The sequence below is a fragment of the Primulina huaijiensis genome, unplaced genomic scaffold (genome assembly GCF_012295235.1).
Source record: "Primulina huaijiensis isolate GDHJ02 unplaced genomic scaffold, ASM1229523v2 scaffold41679, whole genome shotgun sequence".
Lineage (NCBI taxonomy): Eukaryota > Viridiplantae > Streptophyta > Magnoliopsida > Lamiales > Gesneriaceae > Primulina > Primulina huaijiensis.
The window spans coordinates 2,809-13,701 of NW_027359947.1; the positions used below are offsets into that span (position 1 = coordinate 2,809).

At 33.4% G+C, this 10,893-nt stretch overlaps 1 pseudogene; it reads right to left on the reverse strand.

Moving 5' to 3' along the window:
- Nucleotides 1–337: 337 nt before the first annotated feature.
- On the reverse strand, nucleotides 338–10,454 carry LOC140969456 (uncharacterized; annotated as a pseudogene).
- Between the last annotated feature and the right edge of the window lie 439 nt (nucleotides 10,455–10,893).

The following is a 10,893-nucleotide window of genomic DNA, read 5'->3' on the forward strand; positions in this document are numbered from 1 at the left end:
AACTGTATATGTGATGTTTATGATTTTAATTTATATTTTTTTATTTTTAGAATAAGAAAATAAAGAAAATTTAGGGGGTTTTAATCGAATATTAGAAATTTTTTATTCGATTAAACTTGTTTTACATATACTATCGGTTCAGTTTGATTTCAATTAATAAAAGTGCATATACGGATATAAAAGTGATTTTTTTAGAAGTTATTATAATTAGGTCTCGAACTTGAGATTGTCACAAATTTGAAATATTGCGATTGAAACATTAAGTAATTGGTCTTAAACTGATAATTTTTATGTCTTCGTCCCATTATTTGCTTCGCATAATTGTCAAACAAAAAACTTTCATCGAAACAAATACAAAATATTATAATATTCTCTCACAAGTGTGTCTTCAAAACAAAACATCGTATTCATCGGAATCTATTACACGAACACGAAAAGCATCGTTTCCATTTTCATGTTGATGTTTTTGCATTTTCTTGGCTGAGATTACCAATGATTTTTTACAGTACTGCAACTCAATATATCGAAGTGTATCTATTTCTCCTATACCACTAGGAATCTCATTAATCTGCTTGACACGCTCAAGAATCAAGCTTTCAAGACATGGGAAATGCTCTTTTTCCATTTCCCACGTCAATAGAGAATCCAAGGAAGAGCGGAAGTACTTGAGTTGAAGAAATTGACCTTCCATCATCACCCACTTTGAAACTTCATTGACTGCCATCCTTGTCATCTGGAGTACTTGAAGATTCGGAAGCGACCCAATTATGGTCATATTTTCCCAAGGAAAACGGATTCTGTGTAGAGATAACTTCTTTAGACCGATTGGAAAAGCATGGTTCCATGTCATTGAGGGATCAGGCGAGAAGAGCATTGAGATTTGGAAGTCCTCGAGGCTTTGTAAATGGCAAAGGTTGTCGAGATTAAAATAATCCCAATTATGATTATTCATATAATATGCAACAACCAATTTTTTCAGATTCACAAGTATTTTGATGATCTCTTCGGTAAATATGAAATCGATCACTGTCCCAATTGTTTGTAGATCACTTTCATGAACAATTCCTCTATCAGAGGGATAGGATAAACAAAAACCATAGCTCCAGATCAGATGCCTTAACTTCGGCATCTTTAAAATTTCATATGCTACTTGCCAAAAGTTTCGGAATCCGAAGAAATCTACATAAACAACTATAGTTTCGAGATTGGGATGTTTCGATATTGAGACTGGAAATATATCGGGACGTGCACGATGTAACTTGAAAGCAAAGTACCTTAAATTGACGAATGTAGAGATTACAAGTGACAAATTCGGCCAAGTTACTTGGGGTGCATCCAAGACACCGACGTGCCCAGACCTTAGATCTATTCTTGGCCTCTTATATTTCTCGAAGAAAAGTATAACCGAACGAACGCTCGAATCTAGGATTTTCCATTCTTGAAAATCCTTCGTGCAATGAATTCTGAGGCGGCGATATGGATTCTCTACAAATTCTGTTCCGGAATTGGTTTTGGATGACACATGATAAAGAAACCCCTCTTCTTCAGCTTTTGTTATGCAAATCTCCCTCAACATATCATGGATTCCAACAGTTTTGAGTTTCCCGTCAGGCCCTTTCTTGTTCACTAAGAGCAAACTTCTGTTAACCAGATCCTCCAAATAACGTTCCCCCACATCTTCCAAGCACTTTGACTGATCATTTGGTTTCAAAAATCCCTCAGCAACCCACAACTTGATTAGCTTAGAAACATCAATTCCAGAATCTTCAGGAAAAGCTGCTATGTAGAGGAAGCATGGTTTTAGTCGAAGAGGTAACCGATCGATCATAACTAAAACACAGTATCTTTGAGCACTGAAGGGAAATTGTAGGCTCTTTAGAACTTATATTTTCCGAAACATTTTCCCACACTTCTTCACTCATCACGTTGCCTGAAGAAAGGATTAGTCCTGCAACCACCACAATGGTCAGTGGAAGTCCCCCACAATTTTCGGCAATCTTCTTCCCGACTTCCACCAGTTGGAGAGGACAAGACTGTTGCTCAAAAACACTTTCTTGAAGTAATTTCCAACTTTGATCATTATTTAAACATTTCATTTGGTGAACAGGAGCATCTGAAGATTTTGCATGAGAAGCCACATCTAATAGCCTGGTGGTTAACAGGATTCGACTTCCACTACCATCATCTGGGAATGTCATCTTCAAATCATCCCATGCCTTGGTACTCCATATATCATCAATCACAATGAGATATCGCCTGCCAATGAGACTTTGATACGCTAGCTTTTCCAGTTCTGCTTCGTTCTCATCAGATTGTTCATTCTTGAGCGACTTCAAAAGCCCGGAAAGAACCTCTCTCCTTTGGTACTCTTGTGACACTGTGATCCATGCGCGTTTGTCGAAGTATTGAGAAAGGATTGAATCGTCGTATGCTTTTCTAGCCAGAGTCGTCTTCCCGATTCCCCCCATCCCAACAACTGGGATAATTTGGAGGTTAGCAGAGTCTTCGTATAACCGTTCTTTGATGGCGATCAAGTCATCATCAAATCCCACAACCATTTTTTTGGCAGTGGCTTGGACCGTGGATGAACGATCAACAGGAAAAGAATAAGATACGAATCGGAGATCTTTTGCCGTGTCACCGTTTTTCATCTTCATCGTCTCTTCCCAAATAAAACCAATCCTTTCAGACGCCATGGTTAAGTCTCGATCCAAGTTCAAATTAGCCTCTTCAGAACTCCCATCATCATCAACAGTTGACACCGAAAACTGATACGAATCCATGAAATCTTGAGCTTGATATGCAGCTTTTCTAATCCCATTTTCCTCACGACCAAGTGTTTCTTGATAATTACACGAAAAATCTTCAAGGAAAGCAACGATGAAATCAACTTTTTCCTTGAGAGAAACATTTTTTTCTTTGTGAAGAGGATGGATATGCTTCTTAAGATTCAAAATCTCTCGCAATGATCGAGCAACAGCAAGAAGCGCAGCATAAGCAGCAGCCATGGGAGGAGAGAAAAATGGAGCAAGTACAAGTTCATGTGATAGTTGACTTTTTACTCAATTAATTATTTAGCTTGTGGGAAACAGCTGGTAGCCTTCATTAATTATTATAATATAATAAATCATTCTAATTTCTATGCATCTATAAAAATATTCATTTATGAAAATTAAATTTTCTCCTATCGATTATTTTAAATTTTTATTAACTTTAAATATGATTTATTAAAATAATTTGTGCAAGTTGTATAGTGAGTTTGGTAAATGTCGACACAAATTTTAATATTCGTTAAAGTTTAATTATACACACACATTAAAGTTTGGTAAATGTTCGACACAAATTTTAATATTTGTTAAAGTTTTAATATTTTAATATATGTTAAAAAGTGAAAATTTATTGTAAAAAATTATATATTCTTTTTTTTTGAAACAAAAATTATATATTCTTTGAAAAATGATTCTTGGCTAATAAATTAAGACCATTATGAGCCATAAATTGAAATGGTTCCATCTGTAGGGATGGAAAGTCAACACTAGAATATGACAACCGGAAATCACGGTCAATTTCTTTTAATTACAAATTGGGCATTACCTAAACAAAGATTAACAAAAAATATTATGATATCGTCTTTCGTATCCATCAATTTTGTGAAATAAATATCCGATTAAATATAAAAAAATTCTCACTTTTAGGTTTAAAATATAATTTTTTGTTAATTATGTTACGTTTATTTGAGTGAAAAATATTTAATCCGTGAAAAGAATAATTTTTATGTCCAAAATGTTATTTTTTACTACAAAATATCATTTTTTTTATTTGTTATGTATGTAAAAATATCTCATAATATGTGTTGATTTAAGTGAAAATATTATTTTTATACTAAAAATATATTGTATAATATATTTTAATAGTTATCTATTTAATTTTCGCACAAACTTTTGGTCATTTACGTATTTTGAGTGGGTCCAAACTAGAGAAAAATATATATCAAAATTGGGATAAAGGGGATGATCGGAAAAAACAAGTGTGTAACAATTTCATCTAATTAAATAAGATGTTCTAATCGACTATTTGTTATTATTTATGAATAAAATTAATTAAATTAAAATTATCAATTACGATGCATGAGATTTTATATGAGTTGAAATAGTGTTTCGTTTCGTTCTCATTTCTCAAAGAAATAACTAAATTTTCTAATTAAAGATCATTTTAGAATAGTGGCATCTCATAGATCTTAGAGCTGTAAAATGGGATGAGATTTTCCCAACTCAACCCACTAAATTTGGTTAGCGGGTTGAGTCAATCCGACGAACTTAACCCGACAACCGTCAGCGATGAATTTCCCCTGTTCCTCGGCAAGGTTTGGTTTTTCAATCCACATATTTACCCTTGTTTGGTTTCATCTCTGCCCATCTCTCCATCCTAAATGGGAAACAAACCTCAAATCACTGAAGCTACTAACCATTGGAAACCATTGATTAAAACACGATTTTTAGTGACCACAAGTGACGAAGAAATAAAAAAATTGATGAACCGAGTCACCTTGACAAATTGGTATGTTTTCCTCTCCTTGGTAATATGCTATTTTTAGAGTTAAGTTTCTTCAATTTTGCTTTTTATGTTCTTCAATTTGAAGTACTCTTTTTTCCTCCGTAGTTTTGTTGGAGTTTCACATGTTAGGCCCAAAAAATTTAGAGGCTAGCTACCAAAACTCAGATGCATAAGTCATAATAATCGGGATACGTATGAGCTTACTAGCAGCTTACCCATAACAAATATGAGTCACCTGACAAGATATTACAGAAATTCATTGAAAGATGGATGATCATTGACTAAGTTCTTCATATTACATCAATGAACATAAACGTACAGTCGATAACTCAATAGAGAAAACCAAATATCTTTCTGGATAATTTTCTTTCCTAATAATTGTTATTATCAACATTTGGATATTTGAAAATATGTTGACTAATGTTTTTTCCCTCTTTAGTGTAGTGTTTGAATGGTACCATGAATTTTATCTTTGTAACAAAAATCACTAGATACATTATTATTGACACAAAATATGCTAATTCAGGTATAATATATCGTAAATTCAGTATAATATGCCCAAATTTGACACATAACATGGATATCTGAGCATATATTTTTTGGTGCTTAATTCTAATTGTGCTTATTGTGAATCTTGATCTTGTGTATGTTATTATGAATTTTGATCTTGTTTGTTATATGACAAATTTCAAACAATATATACTTCAATTGTTTTAATTTGTATCGAAATTAACATATTTTATGCCAAAAGTTTACATGATGATGTTTTGATATAATTATTAGATAAAAAAATACTAGTAAGTAGTTTTCCTAAACTTTAATCATTGACAAGACATATAAGTTTGACTCAAGACGATGGTGGTTTTCCTCATAAATTTTGCTCATATTCTCACGTTATGTACCAAATTATAAACAAAATATACTGCATTGTTTTAATTTGTGCCGAAATTAACCTATTTAATGCCAAGAATTTAGTTGCTAATTTTTTGTGTTTAGTTAGTAAAAAACATTATAATAAGTAGATTTTCTAAACCTTACTCGTTAATAAGACATAAAAGTTTGAATCAATACGATGACGGTTTCCCTCGGAATTTATTCTTATATTCTCGTCATATAAACCAAATTACAAAAAAATTATACTGCAATTGTTTTAATTTATGCCACAATTAACATATTTTGTGCCAAAAATTTAGGTGTCTTGCGTTTAGTAGATAAAAAACATGATAAGAAGTAGTTTTCTTAAACCTTTCTTATTGATAAGACATATAATTTTGAGTCAAGACGATGGTGATTTCTCTCGGAATTTATGCCTAAATTCTCACGTTATGTACCGAATTGCAAACAAGTTATATTGGAATTTTTTAATTTGTGCCGCAATTAACCTATTTTATACCGAGAATTAAGTTCTAGTATCTTGTGTTTAGCAGATAAAAAAACGTTATAAGAAGTAGTTTTATTAAACATTACTCTTTGATAAGATATATAAGTTTGGATCAAGACGATGATGGTTTCCCTCAGAATTTATGCATGCATTCTCAAGTTATGTACCACATTGCAAACAACTTATACCGTAATTGTTTTGACATATTCTCATGTTATGTACCAAATTGCTACTGTTTTAATTTGTGTCAGAATTAACCTATTTCGTGCCAAGAATTTAGTTGCTAGTGTATTGTCTTTAGTAGATAAAAAAACATAATGAGAAGTAGTTTTCCTAAACATTACTCATTGATAAAATATATAAGCTTAGGTCAAAATGATGGTGGTTTCTCTCGGAATGCATGCCCATATTCTCATGTTATGTACCAAATTTCAAACAAACTATACTACAATTATTTTAATTTGTGCTGAAATTAACCTAATTTATGCTTAGAATTTAGTTGCTAGTGTCTTGTGTTTAGTAGATAAAAAATATGATAAGAAATAGATTTCCTAAACCTTACTCGTTTGTAAGACATATAAGTTTTGGTCATGATGATGGTGGTTTCTCTCGGAATTTATGCTCATATTCTCATGTTATTTACCAAATTATAAACAAATTATACTGCAATTATTTTAGTTTGTGCCGCAATTAACCAATTTATGCTAAGAATTTAGTTGCTAGTGTCTTGTGTTTAGTATATAAAAAATATGATTAGAAGTAGTTTTCTTAAACCTTACTAATTGATAAGACATATAAGTTTGGTTTAAGATGATGGTGGTTTATCTCGAAATTTATGTTTATGTTCTCATTTTATGTACCAAGTTGCAAAAAATTTATACTGCAATTGTTTTTATTTATCTCGAAATTAACCTATTTGATGTCAAGAATTTAGTTGCTAGTGTCTAGTGTTTAGTAGATGAAAAATGTGATAAGAAGTGGTTGTTTTCCTACACCTTAATCACTGATAAGACATATAAGATTTGGTCAAGATGATGTTGGTTTATCTCGGAATTTATGCCCATATATATATATGAGTTCGGATCAAGATGGTGGTGGTTCTCATCAAAATATATACTCAAATTTCCACTTTATTTGTCACATTTTCCACGAAATACATGAATTGATTTCCTCAAATTCAGCAGCTTGCTCATTGCCTCAAATTTTGCAGCTTGTTCATTGCGTTTTTTTTGTTTTTTTTTACAGAGGACAAATACCCTAAAACTTGAACAAGGCCAAGGTAGAGTACTTATTCTTTAGACACGGTGATTGTGTTCGTCAGTCACCTTCGGCTGTTGGTCGATCGATCGATTTTGCTTTGTGTGCCATTGAAATGGTATGAGAACAAAGAAAAATTTGTCATGTACATTTACATGATAATTCGAGTTAATCTAACGTAATTCCAGTTTATTTCGTGTAAATTATGGCACATAACGATGAAATTTGAGCATACTTTTTAGAAGAACCATCGTCGTCTTGTTCCAAATTAATATGTATAATTAATTCATAAAACTTTAGAAAACAACTTATTACTATGATTTTTATCTACCAAAACAGAGACAATATCAACATTATTACTGAGACACAATATGCAAATTAGAGTAAAATATGACGCAATTCCAGTTTATTGCGTGTAAATTATGGCACATAGCATGGAAATTCGAGCATATATTTTGAGAAGAACAATGTCATCTTGATTTAAACTCATATGTATATTTAATTCATAAGAATTAGGAAAACAATTTCTTATCATTAATNATTATAATATTCTCTCACAAGTGTGTCTTCAAAACAAAACATCGTATTCATCGGAATCTATTACACGAACACGAAAAGCATCGTTTCCATTTTCATGTTGATGTTTTTGCATTTTCTTGGCTGAGATTACCAATGATTTTTTACAGTACTGCAACTCAATATATCGAAGTGTATCTATTTCTCCTATACCACTAGGAATCTCATTAATCTGCTTGACACGCTCAAGAATCAAGCTTTCAAGACATGGGAAATGCTCTTTTTCCATTTCCCACGTCAATAGAGAATCCAAGGAAGAGCGGAAGTACTTGAGTTGAAGAAATTGACCTTCCATCATCACCCACTTTGAAACTTCATTGACTGCCATCCTTGTCATCTGGAGTACTTGAAGATTCGGAAGCGACCCAATTATGGTCATATTTTCCCAAGGAAAACGGATTCTGTGTAGAGATAACTTCTTTAGACCGATTGGAAAAGCATGGTTCCATGTCATTGAGGGATCAGGCGAGAAGAGCATTGAGATTTGGAAGTCCTCGAGGCTTTGTAAATGGCAAAGGTTGTCGAGATTAAAATAATCCCAATTATGATTATTCATATAATATGCAACAACCAATTTTTTCAGATTCACAAGTATTTTGATGATCTCTTCGGTAAATATGAAATCGATCACTGTCCCAATTGTTTGTAGATCACTTTCATGAACAATTCCTCTATCAGAGGGATAGGATAAACAAAAACCATAGCTCCAGATCAGATGCCTTAACTTCGGCATCTTTAAAATTTCATATGCTACTTGCCAAAAGTTTCGGAATCCGAAGAAATCTACATAAACAACTATAGTTTCGAGATTGGGATGTTTCGATATTGAGACTGGAAATATATCGGGACGTGCACGATGTAACTTGAAAGCAAAGTACCTTAAATTGACGAATGTAGAGATTACAAGTGACAAATTCGGCCAAGTTACTTGGGGTGCATCCAAGACACCGACGTGCCCAGACCTTAGATCTATTCTTGGCCTCTTATATTTCTCGAAGAAAAGTATAACCGAACGAACGCTCGAATCTAGGATTTTCCATTCTTGAAAATCCTTCGTGCAATGAATTCTGAGGCGGCGATATGGATTCTCCACAAATTCTGTTCCGGAATTGGTTTTGGATGACACATGATAAAGAATCCCCTCTTCTTCAGCTTTTGTTATGCAAATCTCCCTCAACATATCATGGATTCCAACAGTTTCGAGTTTCCCGTCGGGCCCTTTCTTGCTCACTAAGAGCAAACTTCTGTTCACCAGATCCTCCAAATAACGTTCCCCCACATCTTCCAAGCACTTTGACTGATCATTTGGTTTCAAAAATCCCTCAGCAACCCACAACTTGATTAGCTTAGAAACATCAATTCCAGAATCTTCAGGAAAAGCTGCTATGTAGAGGAAGCATGGTTTTAGTCGAAGAGGTAACCGATCGATCATAACTAAAACACAGTATCTTTGAGCACTGAAGGGAAATTGTAGGCTCTTTAGAACTTATATTTTCCGAAACATTTTCCCACACTTCTTCACTCATCACGTTGCCTGAAGAAAGGATTAGTACTGCAACCACCACAATGGTCAGTGGAAGTCCCCCACAATTTTCTTCAATCTTCTTCCCGACTTCCACCAGTTGGAGAGGACAAGACTGTTGCTCAAAAACACTTTCTTGAAGTAATTTCCAACTTTGATCATTATTTAAACATTTCATTTGGTGAACAGGAGCATCTGAAGATTTTGCATGAGAAGCCACATCTAATAGCCTGGTGGTTAACAGGATTCGACTTCCACTACCATCATCTGGGAATGTCATCTTCAAATCATCCCATGCCTTGGTACTCCATATATCATCAATCACAATGAGATATCGCCTGCCAATGAGACTTTGATACGCTAGCTTTTCCAGTTCTGCTTCGTTCTCATCAGATTGTTCATTCTTGAGCGACTTCAAAAGCCCGGAAAGAACCTCTCTCCTTTGGTACTCTTGTGACACTGTGATCCATGCGCGTTTGTCGAAGTATTGAGAAAGGATTGAATCGTCGTATGCTTTTCTAGCCAGAGTCGTCTTCCCGATTCCCCCCATCCCAACAACTGGGATAATTTGGAGGTTAGCAGAGTCTTCGTATAACCGTTCTTTGATGGCGATCAAGTCATCATCAAATCCCACAACCATTTTTTTGGCAGTGGCTTGGACCGTGGATGAACGATCAACAGGAAAAGAATAAGATACGAATCGGAGATCTTTTGCCGTGTCACCGTTTTTCATCTTCATCGTCTCTTCCCAAATAAAACCAATCCTTTCAGACGCCATGGTTAAGTCTCGATCCAAGTTCAAATTAGCCTCTTCAGAACTCCCATCATCATCAACAGTTGACACCGAAAACTGATACGAATCCATGAAATCTTGAGCTTGATATGCAGCTTTTCTAATCCCATTTTCCTCACGACCAAGTGTTTCTTGATAATTACACGAAAAATCTTCAAGGAAAGCAACGATGAAATCAACTTTTTCCTTGAGAGAAACATTTTTTTCTTTGTGAAGAGGATGGATATGCTTCTTAAGATTCAAAATCTCTCGCAATGATCGAGCAACAGCAAGAAGCGCAGCATAAGCAGCAGCCATGGGAGGAGAGAAAAATGGAGCAAGTACAAGTTCATGTGATAGTTGACTTTTTACTCAATTAATTATTTAGCTTGTGGGAAACAGCTGGTAGCCTTCATTAATTATTATAATATAATAAATCATTCTAATTTCTATGCATCTATAAAAATATTCATTTATGAAAATTAAATTTTCTCCTATCGATTATTTTAAATTTTTATTAACTTTAAATATGATTTATTAAAATAATTTGTGCAAGTTGTATAGTGAGTTTGGTAAATGTCGACACAAATTTTAATATTCGTTAAAGTTTAATTATACACACACATTAAAGTTTGGTAAATGTTCGACACAAATTTTAATATTTGTTAAAGTTTTAATATTTTAATATATGTTAAAAAGTGAAAATTTATTGTAAAAAATTATATATTCTTTTTTTTTGAAACAAAAATTATATATTCTTTGAAAAATGATTCTTGGCTAATAAATTAAGACCATTATGAGCCATAAATTGAAATGGTTCCATCTGTAGGG